This window comes from Lutjanus erythropterus, chromosome 8 (assembly GCF_056507025.1).
Source record: "Lutjanus erythropterus isolate fLutEry1 chromosome 8, fLutEry1.hap2, whole genome shotgun sequence".
Taxonomy (NCBI): Eukaryota; Metazoa; Chordata; class Actinopteri; order Lutjaniformes; family Lutjanidae; genus Lutjanus; species Lutjanus erythropterus.
In genome coordinates this window covers 18,372,458-18,385,777 of record NC_139324.1, presented here as the reverse complement: position 1 = coordinate 18,385,777, position 13,320 = coordinate 18,372,458, and the positions used below count along the sequence as shown (strand labels likewise).

The following is a 13,320-nucleotide window of genomic DNA, read 5'->3' as shown; positions in this document are numbered from 1 at the left end:
AAGACTCTATAATGTCTCATCATATTTGAATGATAAAAAAAAAATGGTCTGAATGGGCTTGTCTCCTTGATTACATGTGGTGTCCCTCATGGTTCAATCCTTGGACCATTATAATTTTCCTATATAATATCTCTGAGTCACCTTATCACATAGTAAACATAAACATGATGTAATACCTTTATTTAGGCTTTATCAATCATATTTGTTTTTTGTCTCAAGTCGGAGTGACTTTCCAAATTGAATAGCACTGATACTTTCTTTAACCAAAGTGAAAAAGATAAACTTCAGTGTTTAAAAATATCACAGCTGTGCTGTTAATTAAAACTAAAAAGAGTGACTATATGTTCTCACTTTCAGCATCTCATGATCAGTCTGTTTGTTTCATAATTAATGTGAAGACTTTACTAATTAATTTGGAGACTTTGGACAGATGGGCACCTGTTTTTTCCTGAACTTCTAGTTTCCTTTTCATGTTTTTTTGGGGGGAGAATCTGTATAATTATTTACTGTAACACACTGAAGTTGCGATGAGGTGGTTGGTTTAGATGCTGAATGTATAAAGTGCAGGATTGTGACACCGGCCAGGGTTCGTGTCCTGACTCCTGCAACTTAAGCACTTTGGTTAAGGTAAGGAAATATCATGATTTAGGTATACTGCTTTGGACAGGGTCAGGATGAATGATACAAAGAAACTAACAGACTGAGGCAATGGTAGACCAGCAACTGCCTTGTTCCAAAAGGTAAAATCTGTGATTTTGCTTATGGTGTTTAGTTGTTAAGTAGTTTTGGAGAAAGCGCTATTTGGCTAATGTGAATACGGTTTCCCATGAGAAAAGGTTGTCTGATGCAAAGTAAAGTGCTGAAAACACTGAAAGCTAAATATAATATACATCTAAACTGATACTGATTTTTTTAGGTGGATGTTTTTTAAGTGGCTAAAATATTTTTTTTGCTGCTGACCCCGTTCACAGCACGAAGCTTCTTCGCTGGTACTCCTTTTAGCTTCTCCAAACTGGGGATTTGCCATCCGCCATCTACATTAGGTAATACCCTGAGTATTGATGAGTACCTCATACAACCCCACTTCAAATTATCTGAAATACCCCTTTAATAGAAAATGTTATTTAGTCGGCATTACATTTCTCTCAGTGTTTTGTTTTGTTTTCTAAGTGTATTTGCTGAATTTTAGTGGGATATAAACAATTTCTAGGAGACATGACTGCATTGATGCAGCATTAGCAGAAAGCAGTACAATACAACCAGAAATATTATAGAGAGACCTGCCTTAGTATAGTGCACAAAATCACTCCCTCAGCAGCAACATTCAATTTTCGCTTTCATTTGATACCTGACAGTAGAGAGTGACGTGAAGCATGGGGAGAGTCAGCGCAGGATGACATGTGATTAAGGTTCTCCTGGGTGAAATCAAACCGAGAACATTATGCTAACCGGGTATGATGTTTCCCCACTAGGACACCCCCTCTTTATCTATATCATCCATAGGAGTGGAGTTGGCAGGTGCTTTATTCACATTAAATCAGCGAGTCCTGAAAGTCAAAGGCTGACTCTACAAATCCTCTCATTAGTCTAAAAGCTGGAGTGAGAGGCGGCAGGGCAGGAGATCATGACAGATGACCAGGACTCTGCTGTAAGTTCAGACTTTGGTGGATGAGTTATCTTGGCATGGACACACACACAGAGGGAACTGTGCTGTCAGCAGCAGGGTGAGTTTAGTGTGTGGATGTCAAAAATGTCTGTAGAAAGTCATGTCACACACTTAAGAAAACCCAGATGTATGCGCACATTCACACACACACACACACATACACACACACTGACCGTCTCAGCTCTGAAGACTGGCAAGATCCAGCCATGGACAGCTGGTCACACACCATATTGGGTCACAGCAAGTGGGCAGGACTGACACACGCTGTGCGCCAACATCCTCTCCTGAGTGCGTATGTGTACTTGTATGCAAGTGTGTGTGTGTTTTTATACCAAGCAAGACTCTTCAAGGCCACTCCAAAGAGGCCTGATAGAGTCCATCCAATTTCCCTTCCTGCTGTGTTCTGGATTAGCAGCAGTTTGTCAGCAAGGAACCAGGACGATCCATACCATTGGGTGAGCTGTCTCCATCAAGACACACACACACACACACACGGTGGATTTAGAAGACTCACTGGGCCACTGTTTGTCTGTCAGTCAGTCATTCAGACATCCTGCTGGATAAGATGAGTCGATTAAAGGTGTACTATATGCCAAGGACTTACAGGGTACTTGTGTGGATTGGACTAATAGATGTCCAGACACGTCTCTTTGTCAATAAGTTTGTGATCAGTGAGGAGACAGGTTTACTGCCGTCATGCTGTGAAAATGGTGTATCTGCAGAGAAAGAGGAAATTTTTCGGTCCTGAAATAGTACAGCCACCATGAAAGATGAACACTTATTGTGAAAAATTTCCAGTCTCTACACTGGTGGTGCCTCCATGTACAGGGCTGTGTGGTTAGGGGACTGGGGGTATTGTGAAACTCTGCTGGGGCACCACACCATTAAGTATATGCCTTGTTTCAAGGTTTTCAGATTCTTAGGGGCCGTCCACACCAAGAACGATGACTGTAGTTATAATGGTTATGATGTCAGCATCCTCGGTGATGAACAATACAGTTCTGTAAATGATGCTCATACATTGATTAAATTTTACTTGATCTTAATGACCAATTAATTGATCATTGAATTGATTGTTCATTGTTATTCATTGCAAGTTTTGCTGCTAAGAGAGTATTTTTTGTATGTGTATGTGTTTTTACGTATGTTTTTCGGTTTAATGATAGAGCCCCCATTTGCATTATTTTGTTTCTCCATCTATGTAGATGGAGAGCTTTCAGTATTTCTAAGCAGCCAATCAAATCGCTTTATTCTAAACTATATTAGCATACAGCAATAACATCACTGTTCTCTTATATTCTAGGAGTTCTATCTGTTCTAGGAGCGACAGACTTTGAACAACATTAACTTTCCTGCTCAATGTTCCTTCTTATCTAACTCACAAACATGAACACGCATTTTGCAAACATTCACTGGGGAAAAACTACACTGCTAATGTCAGTTTATAGGCTAGATAGCTAATTAGCTGCGCCACTGCGGCCCATTTAACAGTATGTAAACATACTTGCAAATGTAATTTGGGTCCTACTAGAAGCTGTGGTCCTTACTCTTCAATACCACTGATAAAAGCACATTGTCTGTCCATGGCCTGCAAGCTAAGATTTCTGCTATCTGCAATGTATCTAATAACCAAAGCTGCTGGATAAATTTGTATGACAAACAGAGAGATTTTTCCTCTGGCATGTTGTGAAGTAAAAGTCTGGAAATGAAGTCAAAGTTTAAGTACTCAATTACTGAAAGTACCACTAACTAATAAAGTACAGTAATTATGTAAATGTGTTCTTTTACCTCTGGCTGTGTGCTCTGACAATTTAGAGTAGACACGCAATTTGACCTAAATGTTTAAAAGCTAGAGGCGGTGTATTTCCTGTTAAGGTGTACTACATTAATATCTCACTGGGATGCTTCAGCATGGTGCGGCTTGTTGTTGTAAACAACCCAAAGCAGTACAACAACTTTTTTTTTTTCTCCCCGTGGCTTATAATAAAAAAGTCCACAGTACCTTGATGGAAGATAATTTTGGAAGTCTCAACCTAGATAAACAAGGTAAGCTCTCATTTTAAAACAAATCATTTCCACTCTTTCTCCAGATTGCAGCCAGTACCTCTCAGCCTTTCCTGAGCACAGGCTCTTAAAACTCGCTGCCAATGCCAACACGTATCTATGGCAACAGAACAGCAAGTTGCTAGTCAAGCAGCGGGAACCGGGTTGGGTGTATTTCGGCACAGACCTCTACAGTATCCCGAGGAGAGCTGGATGGCGGACTGCCCACTGATGCAACGCGGTAGGAGGAAATGAAGTGATTAGGACAATGAAATGTTTGAAGTGGGCAAATGTGAACAATATGTTTTAGAATTAGGTGATAATGGTATATGCATTGTACATGATGTGAATTTAACAACAACGAGACTTAACTTAAAACAAACAATGAAAACTATTTGCCAGTCAGGAGTCACTCAGTGAGTTTTTCAGGGTCTAACTTATTTTAGTTCATGGGCCACATACAGACCAATTTGATCTCAAGTGGGCTGGACCAGTAAAACCAGTACACAATAACCTATAAATAACACCACCCCCGAGTTTTTCCTTTTTTTTTAGTGATCAGATGTACAAGTACATTCCAACAATGTTCATAATTAAACCTGTTGCACTCCTTAGTTACTGCTGCTATATCTGTCAAGCTCTCTATTCTCACAGTTTACAGTGGTAATGGAGGCAGATCTAACATACATCTGATATTGACAGTAATTTTTTAAAATTATAGGTCTTCGAATCCACAGAGAAATAAATAACAACAGAATTCATAAATGCACCTAGCTAATGTAAGCTAATGCCAGTGCTTAACTCCTTAAGTGAGCTGAGAAGTCTGTCTCCAGCTGACTTTTTAATGTTTCCATCTGACACATTTTAAAACAATAACCCTGTAAAAGTGTCAAAAACATTTTAAGTTACTTAACGATATGATGTCATGTTAATACGTTAACAGTGAGGCTAAAGCTACACCCCGGCAAAATAAAATTCAGAGGATAAAATACAGCACTTGATAGATGACATAAATACCCTCATTAACATTGAAAAAGGAAGAGAAGGGACTAGATTTACTCCGGAGGACATTGAGACGGTCACCCAGACCCCCAGGACCATGATCACCCCAGGAGAAGAGCCAGGATAAGAGCTAAATTAACCCAGTTTAGACTTAACAGAGCGAGTCAGAGAGAGATGTGTTGTCATTGACCAGCCCGCACCCTTCTCCTCAAAAACCCACATAACAAATCCCAGTTTAATCAGTGGTATCTACTACATGTTTGGCTGGCGGTAATGTTACTGCAGGTAGTAAGCTAGTTAGCCAGACATGCTAATGTTTGCAGCTAATGTTAGAGCAGATAATGACTGAATGAATGGTTTTGACGAGGCGTTCAGTCATTCACTTTACTGGGCCGTACTTCTCTTAACAAAAGCTGTGCTCATGCACAACTTACAACCTTGCACTCATTCACACAGGTAGATAGTGAGCATAATGACCAAAATAATGTGTTTCACATCCATTCCTCACACATTTGCTCTTGTGTATTTGAAGATTTTTGAAAGACCAAAAAAAGACACCACCCTCCACACTCTTACAACACAAGCATCACACTTTTTAGAGCCCCACACACTCAACTTCAACATGGAAACAAATACAAAGCTCGACAGGCCTGTGGTCCTTAGTTATGTTTGCTAACCTGTGACTGGACAGCCGCTGCTCAGAGGAGGGGCTTAGCAAAGGCTGAATTAATGAGCCATCCATTTACAAAACAGTTGATCAACAGCCTGAGATGTCTAAGGAAAATGCAAAATCAATAATGTCTCAGTTTCTCCACATTCAGTCAGTCTACTGTCATTACAAGTGCATTCCAACACACAGATTACAGTGGATCTACAAATGCACAAAACATTTATGTATTTAGAAACTGAATAATTTTACTTTATTTAATATTTTACTTCTTTATGATTTGAGCAACTTGACAAGATCTGTGAATTCTTTTAATTTTCCAGACATTTTCTCTCCTGTGTAGTAGTACTGGTATCACCACACAACATCAACTAAAGTGAAAAACTAATAATTAAGAAAGTTAAGTTATCCCCCACCTTACAAACTACTTTGGCTGTACGTTTGACACCCCCTGTAAGGAGTCATGACTGGAAAGATCATTTTGATAACTGGGTTTCTATTTTGTTACTTTTCTGTTGTTACAGTACGTAGTGATCGTGATAAATGTGGGGAAGCCGCTCAAAATGAGATATTCCATTTCAAAGGGGTTGTCTTAATAAATACATTTGAGAAAGGTTTTCAAGCAGTAGAGAGTAGATATTCTTAGCTGACAAAGAAACGGGCCTAAGGATTTAAAAATGATCACTCCATAAAAAAATTGATTCCCTTCTCCCACTTCCCTCTTTCATTTAGCTGAAACTGTCGTGTCAGATGATGGTTCATTCTGACAGCCCGGGCTCCAAATGTTACAGTTCGCCTTCGGCTAAAGAGAAGACTCAGGGAAAAGAAGCCGACAGGAGGGCCATAACTGCTGCTCTTCAGAATGCATCCCTGCGATTGTCAGAGCCCATCACATTCCTCCAGGCGGCAGGGCCTCTCGGCAGGTGTGTCGATCCTCCTCGAACCAGTTGTAAGTCTCTCCCCAATCTCATTTTGAACCCCCTCATCCTCTTATCGCTCCTTATTTGGTTTGAACTCTGCTCCCTCATTTCTTTCTTCCGTCACTCCAGAGACAGTTATGAACCAAAAGAGTTTCCCGAGTCCACTGCACCTTTGCCTGCTCCATTTTAGCCTGCAAGGGGAGTACCTCTAATTACAACTCAATGCTAACTCGCTGAGTGAATTCTCATCAGAATCTGTTACGACACTGATTAAATTGCTTCTGGCCCTGTGGGAAGCAGTTGCCACCTGTATAAAAGAACTGCCTATTTTATGCCAGTTTGGAACGGAACAAGGAAGGAAGCCTGTGTGACCAGCGGGTATAAAAATAAAATAAAATAAATCAATGTTGTTGCTTTTAAAAAAAAATCTGTCATCAGGGATAGCAGATAAGAAATGTAATTGGTAATTTTTGCAGCAACGCTCCCGGAGGAGGAATCTTTTCCCTTCTTCTTTGATTCGTTAGAAGTGATTAGACATCATTGTTAAGCATCTTTTAGCAGGATTTCAAGCTAAGCCCCTCCAGAGCTTTAAGTGCATGAAAAATGTGTTGTTCCTACACAGACTGCAACAGTCCTCCCAACGCTCATCATTAGCATGTATGGCACAGGAATATCAATACTTCCTCATCCAAAAGCTCACAGGAATTCTCCCTCACACACAAAAAATGAATTACAACAGAAGGAAATAACACCTGTTTCCTCACGGACCTCAACTCAAGATCGATGTTTCCAGTTCTGAGTGTAAATCAAGCATCTCGGTTTTAAACAGAGCAAAAAGGCAGTAGAGTTTATTTCACACTTGTCATTTTTATCTCACTGCCGTTTCTGCTCAGTTCGGACGAAGTTCATGACAAAATAGGTACAGTACGGCTCAGAATTTGTGTTTAGAAGCCCCAATTCAAAAAAAGGTTGTGACACTGTGTAAAACATGTACATAAAAAAATAGAATTCAAGCATTTGCAAAACCTTTCAACCTATATTCAACAGAACACAGTACAAAGACAAGATATTTAATGTTCAAACTGAATAACTTTTTTGTGTACACTCATTCTGAATTTGATGCCTGCAACACATTTAAGTTGTGAAGTGCTAAAAAAACACCTGCTGTCACAGTAACCCAGGCTAAAGAGGAGAAGGCTCATCCATATTGTTACCAGCGCCACCTTTAAAAGTCAGTATTTGTCATGGTATGGAGGTAGTGCCTGTGGTATCATGGGCAACTGTCACATTTGTGAAGGCACGATTAATGCTGAAAGGTACATACAGGTTTTGGAGCAACATATGCCGCCACCCAGACAACGTCTGTTTTAGTAAGACAATGCCAATACATATTGGTTACATGCGTAACATGTGTTACATATGTAACAGTATGGCTTTGTAGTAAAAGAGTTTGAGTACCTAACTGTCCTTTCAGCAGTCCAGACCTGTCTCCTGACTGTTGAGCACTTAAAATCGTATACCAAGCATGAATGGGGGGAAAAATGCCTTTTTAAACTTCAACAATTAATTTCCTCAGTTCCAAAACACTTACAGAGTGTTGTTTAAAAGAAAAGGTGATGTATTACAGTCGTAAACAGGCCCGACTTTTTTTGGAAGGTGTTGCAGGCATCAAATTCAGAATGAGTGTATATTTACAAAATACAATAAACCAGTTTACCAGTTTGAACATTAGATATGTTGTTTTTGTACTGTAATCAACTGAAATAAGTTGCAAAAGGTTTTTGCAAATTGTTGCATTCTTTTTTTATTTAAGTTTTACACAAGGTAAGGTTTTTAGAGTTGGGGTTTGCACATGTATCTCTGCTTAATCAAACTAACAAATCAAACCAGCCTTACAACATTGTGATAAATGCTGACAACCACACTGTGGATGCATATTGCCACCATATTCCCATCCTATTCAACTTCTCCCACTCTTGCCCTCAGGGGGTTTGGTCCAGCCAAAGCTACATTGACCATGTCTAATTCAACTCAATAGCTCAACCCCACCAATCTCTTTAATGCCTGCACTGCAATGGGGGGTGGGCAGGGGGCCTCATGAGGGTCTCAAGGGAACGGGGGCCAAGTATGTAGGCAACACACTTGGGGGAAGGATGCAAGAATGTGTGATGAAGATGGTTACAGGGCGAGATAGAAGATCTTCTTTCTTTCTCTTCTTGGAATAGAAAGGGTGACAGAGGGGTCATGGCAAGCATCTCTTGTTATTGAGCCCCTTCACTTATGCTTGAGAAGGCAGGCACAAGCGGAGAAAGGATCTTCTACAAGAATGAGGCAAGGTTGACCTCGGACTGGAGAAAACAGTGTGTGTGTGTGTGTGTGTGTGTGTGTGTGTGTGTGTGTGTGTGTGTGTGTGTGTGTGTGTGTGTGTGTGTGTGTGTGTGTATGTATGTGTGTGTGCGTTCAGGGACAACATTGAGTGACAGGGCTGATGAGGTGGTGAGGCTGGCAGGCGCTGTCTGGATTATGTCCGATATCAAATCAGAAGCTGTGGTGGAATCAAGGCATTATGGTGCCTGAGGGGAGGTGCCATCTGATATACTCATATAGCTGTGGGACTGTCAACTGAGTTGTGATGTGAAAGACAGAGGAGACAGCAAAACACAGGGACGGAAGGAAGGGGGAAAAGGCACTGGATGTGTGTGGTTTGCTACCTGAGCATGTGTGTGTCTCCCTTCCAAAAAATCACAGCAGATGAGGTTTTTCTCTTTTGTCATGGAACTGTAGACATGTCCTAAATCACCTCCTCGTTCACGCTCCCTAAATTACAGACAGTGAATCATTTTAATGAGCAGTAAATTGAGATTTTGCACACTTATTAAAACTGTGGTAGGCATCTTATTTTTGGCATCATTGGCCAAAAATTCTATAATAACCTTTCAGCATGTTGTAATTCAAGTGATCAGAGGAAGGACTGGACTTCTGCTCCTTCTCTTGGCTTTGTTTTCAGACTCAAGAAAATCTAGCATAATAGGAGACTTCATCCAATCACAGGTCGGTAAGATAGTTGATCACTGAGTTTCATTCCCATTCCCAGTATAAGATGACCTAACTTTCTCCAGAACTCCAACTTTATTCATCATCATTTTGTGCCATTGAATTTGGATTTTGTTCAGATAGTAGTCTACACTGCAGTGGACAATACTGCTTTCTACTTCTTTTACTGGGTCGCTGTGAACAGTGGACTCAAACTTTGGTCTGGACCAAACAGCCACTCTGTTTTGCCTTAAAAGGGTGGATCCAGACCACTGTCCAGTGAACTCTGGAGTGGTTCATTTCTGGTGTGAACGGCATTTGAACCAATCACAGAAGCGAACCACTGTATATAATTTTACCATTTAAAAAATGTTTTCTCCTTGGGTTTTGGTGACTGATGAACTAGAAGTGTGTTTTCTAGCCAAATGTCAACTGGCAGGAGGCAAACCTGGACTCATGACAAAATGAGAATCGCCTGCATTATTAAATTATTTGATTCCCTCTGTTTTATGAGGCATTTATATGTACGGTCCTCTTAACCCTGCTGACATGCGCTCCAGATCAACATCGACATGAACAGAACCTGTTGGTGCTCTATTATGTATGACATCCAGGTAGAAATTGGGTCATTTGTCATCCTTTTTCCCCACCGACTGCACATTCAAACCAATAATCGAACATTTCCACCAAACGGCGTGTTTACGGTTTCTAGACACTTTGAGTTTTTCCTTTGTGAACACAAACCAGACCAGCTGGAAAACTGAAGCAATGTATCATCCTCACATTGGTTAGTTTAAGGAACGAGAAGTTTATGAGTGAACCCGCCCTCAGATTCAAAATCAGAAAAATAGATATACAGCACTTTATAGTGAATAATACATTATTTCAGGCACAGCTAATGTTTAATCTACAGATCCATGACAACTGAGATAATATCATCTGCTGACGAAGACTGTCAGATAAGGTTGAAAGCTCCTGAACGAGTAAGTAATTGTCTTATAGTTATGTCTCTACAAAGCCAGGAAGGGATCAGGGGAAGAACTTTTCCGCACAAATTAGTAATTTAAATCGTCAAATGAATAATCTGTGTGTACTAATTAGTAATTTGTTCCATCAAATTAATAACTGCTGCCCTTGACTTACTAAATCATGTCCTCAGATTACATAATTAATTCTCTCAAATTAGGCTAATAACATTAAGTTACTCTTGCAGTTGTAACAGAAGACACAGGTGTCTGAGGAGCAGCCAGAGTTTCAGCAACACAGTAAAACTCAAACTAATGAAATCATTCCCTAAAATTGATCACAAATCAAAACGATTATCATTTGATTGAGTACTACTGAAATTAGCCTGACAATGATGGTGCTAGTAGGAAAGAATAAATGATATTTCACCATCTGTGCAACTTTTCTTTTATTCTGCATTAGCACAAATGTGCTTGAATTTGGACATGAAATGGTAAAAGCAGATGAATATATTAATTCAGTCCTTGCTATTTATATTTTATTTTTATTTGGAAAATGCAGTATTTCAGAGGGAACAGAAACTTTTTGATATTTTTACATTAAAACCTTTTCCAGGTCATATGTATATATGTATATGCACAGAGAGTGCATATCATCCTCAGTCCTAAAAGAACTTTCAGTTTTCCATCTTTACTTCCAGGAGGGTATATCCATGAAAACCCTTCTACATGTACATTTTTAACACATCTGTACACATCTACATCAATATTCCTCTCCATACCCACATGGATACAACCTACATACCTGTGTGTGTTCCACTTTTTTTTTACGTGTGCTCATCTCACACTTGGAAATGAAACTATTACCAAGGGAGCTTATATTTCTACTATTCCAATCAGGAAGATGAAAGAAGCACGAAATGCGAGTGGAGTCATACAAAGTCAGATGTCTGCTCATACTGGAGTTTATTTAGGCAATTCAGAATTTAATAACACAGAGATCACACTGAGACATGTCACTATAAACACATCACCATTGTTACCATGTTATGGCTATGGCTATGGCTAATCCTGCACTCATCTCTTGCATCATACGTCACAATTTTCTAGCACTTTTTAGATGCATAAAGAAATTTTCAGCAAGGTGCTGAACCATACCTGCTTATTTCAGTAAGACAAGATACATTCTGCATGTCTTTCTACAGCATGGCTTCATAGTAAAAGAGCGTGGGTTCTACACTGGTCTGTCCGCAGTCCAGACTCGTCTCCCATTTACAATGTGTAGTGCATTATGAAGTGCAAAATATGACAACAGTGACCCGGGATTGTTGAGCACCTAAGGTCATATATAAAGCAAGAATGAGAAAGAATTTCATTTTCAAAACTTCAACAATTAGCCCTCAGTTCCCAAACACTTACTGAGTGTTGTGAAAAGAAGGGATGATGTAACACAGTGGTAAACATGACCCTGTTCCAACTTTTTTTTTTTTTTTTTTTTTTTTTTTTTTTGGAACATCTTGCAGGCATCAAATTCAGAGTGAGTGTATAATTACAAAAAAAACCCAATAAAGTTTATCAGTTTAAATATTACATATATTGTCATAACACTGAATATTTGTTGAAAATCATTTGCAAATAATTGCATTATGTTTGTACTCGCCTTTTTTTAATTGGGGTTTGTAAGTTCAGGGATATTTGAGTCTGATTTTCTCTACTTTCATGTTGTGGCAATCTTAACATGTAAAACCCTTGTGACAACACATAGATATGTTCAAGACTGTGAATAGTTGCAACAATTTGACAATTTTCAACAGATTGCATTAAGTCAACCAAGAAACACCAGCTCAGAAAAACAATTATATTTCCACAAGAATAAAGCAACAATGTCCAATCTCAAAGAGCTCCCGAGTACGTCACCCTGATTTTATTAGATTTCAGTGTCCGGGTTTTTGTATGACTTCAGCTGCACCACACTGAATAGATGACCAAACAAATGTGGCCTCTTGTACGAGTGGATTCCTATTTCATGTCAGCAGCAACAATCAGGAGAAGAGTATGATTTGAGCAGAAGTGATTAAGGAAAGGTTTGACTGAAGGATAATGGGCTTAGGCCAAAGAAATGGCTATTAATGGGGATCCCACAGTGTCTCTCTATTTTTCTTGTTTTACACACACACACATACACACAAAGAGACACACATCCGTGCTGTCACATGTGTACATTTACATATGATCCAAGACATACACTGGGAAACCTGGGAAACACACACACAGACTCAAACCACCCACTTGAAGCACACACCTGTAACAGCCAGCCATTTTATACCTTTCCACATCCCCAGTCTGTAATAACACACTGTGTCTGGCCCTCAGAAACTCTATTATGATTTCACTTGGCACTGTCAACCACAGTCTCACACCTTCATTCACACACACTGAAACCATAATGTGATATTATCGACTGCATTTCTCCCTGTGTCTACCTGATACTGTTTCATTGTGTGAACTGGGGGCCCCCGGGCGTGTATTGATTTGAACTCACCCAACTAGTTCAGAGAACTCAGGGAGTAAGAGACTGTTCAATTTTGGCCACCGGTTTCACATTAGAGAGTTACTATACAGGCTGAGCTCAGGTGCATTATAGGGGACAGGCTGCACAGGCAAACCAATCCCAGTAACGTGGTTTCAGGACACTCAAATATCAATGGAAAAGGATTTAACATTGTTGTTCAGCACAGCTGTGAACGAAGAATTTAGAAAAATTACTATTTGCAACGTAAAAAGTGAGTCTAATTGAATAGACAAAATTCTGAAAAATATCAAATACACCAGAGGCCTTGGGACTGTTTGAATTATTTGATGTGGGATTGTATGAGGTACTTACATTCAGCCAAATATCGCTCCCAACCAAACTCCATGAGTGAAATCAGTCATTTTACCAGGCAGAACAGAGGAGTTGCTGGTCTACCACTGTCTTCATCTACTAATTTGTTAAAGGTATTGTGTGATTTTGGTGAATCCAAA

At 39.7% G+C, this 13,320-nt stretch overlaps 1 protein-coding gene across 5 annotated transcripts in view; it reads right to left on the bottom strand.

Annotated features, from left to right (window-relative positions):
- Positions 1-13,320, bottom strand: part of sema5ba (sema domain, seven thrombospondin repeats (type 1 and type 1-like), transmembrane domain (TM) and short cytoplasmic domain, (semaphorin) 5Ba) — a 233,363-nt gene that overhangs the window by 143,007 nt on the left and 77,036 nt on the right. Inside the window, exon 3 of one of the 5 annotated variants that reach the window (XM_084724799.1) lies at positions 9,010-9,115. The exons of the other annotated variants lie outside the window; for them this stretch is intronic. The gene's annotated coding sequence lies outside the window, so the exon portion shown is untranslated. The remainder of the gene's footprint in view (positions 1-9,009; positions 9,116-13,320) is intronic. 5 annotated transcript variants of the gene reach the window in all.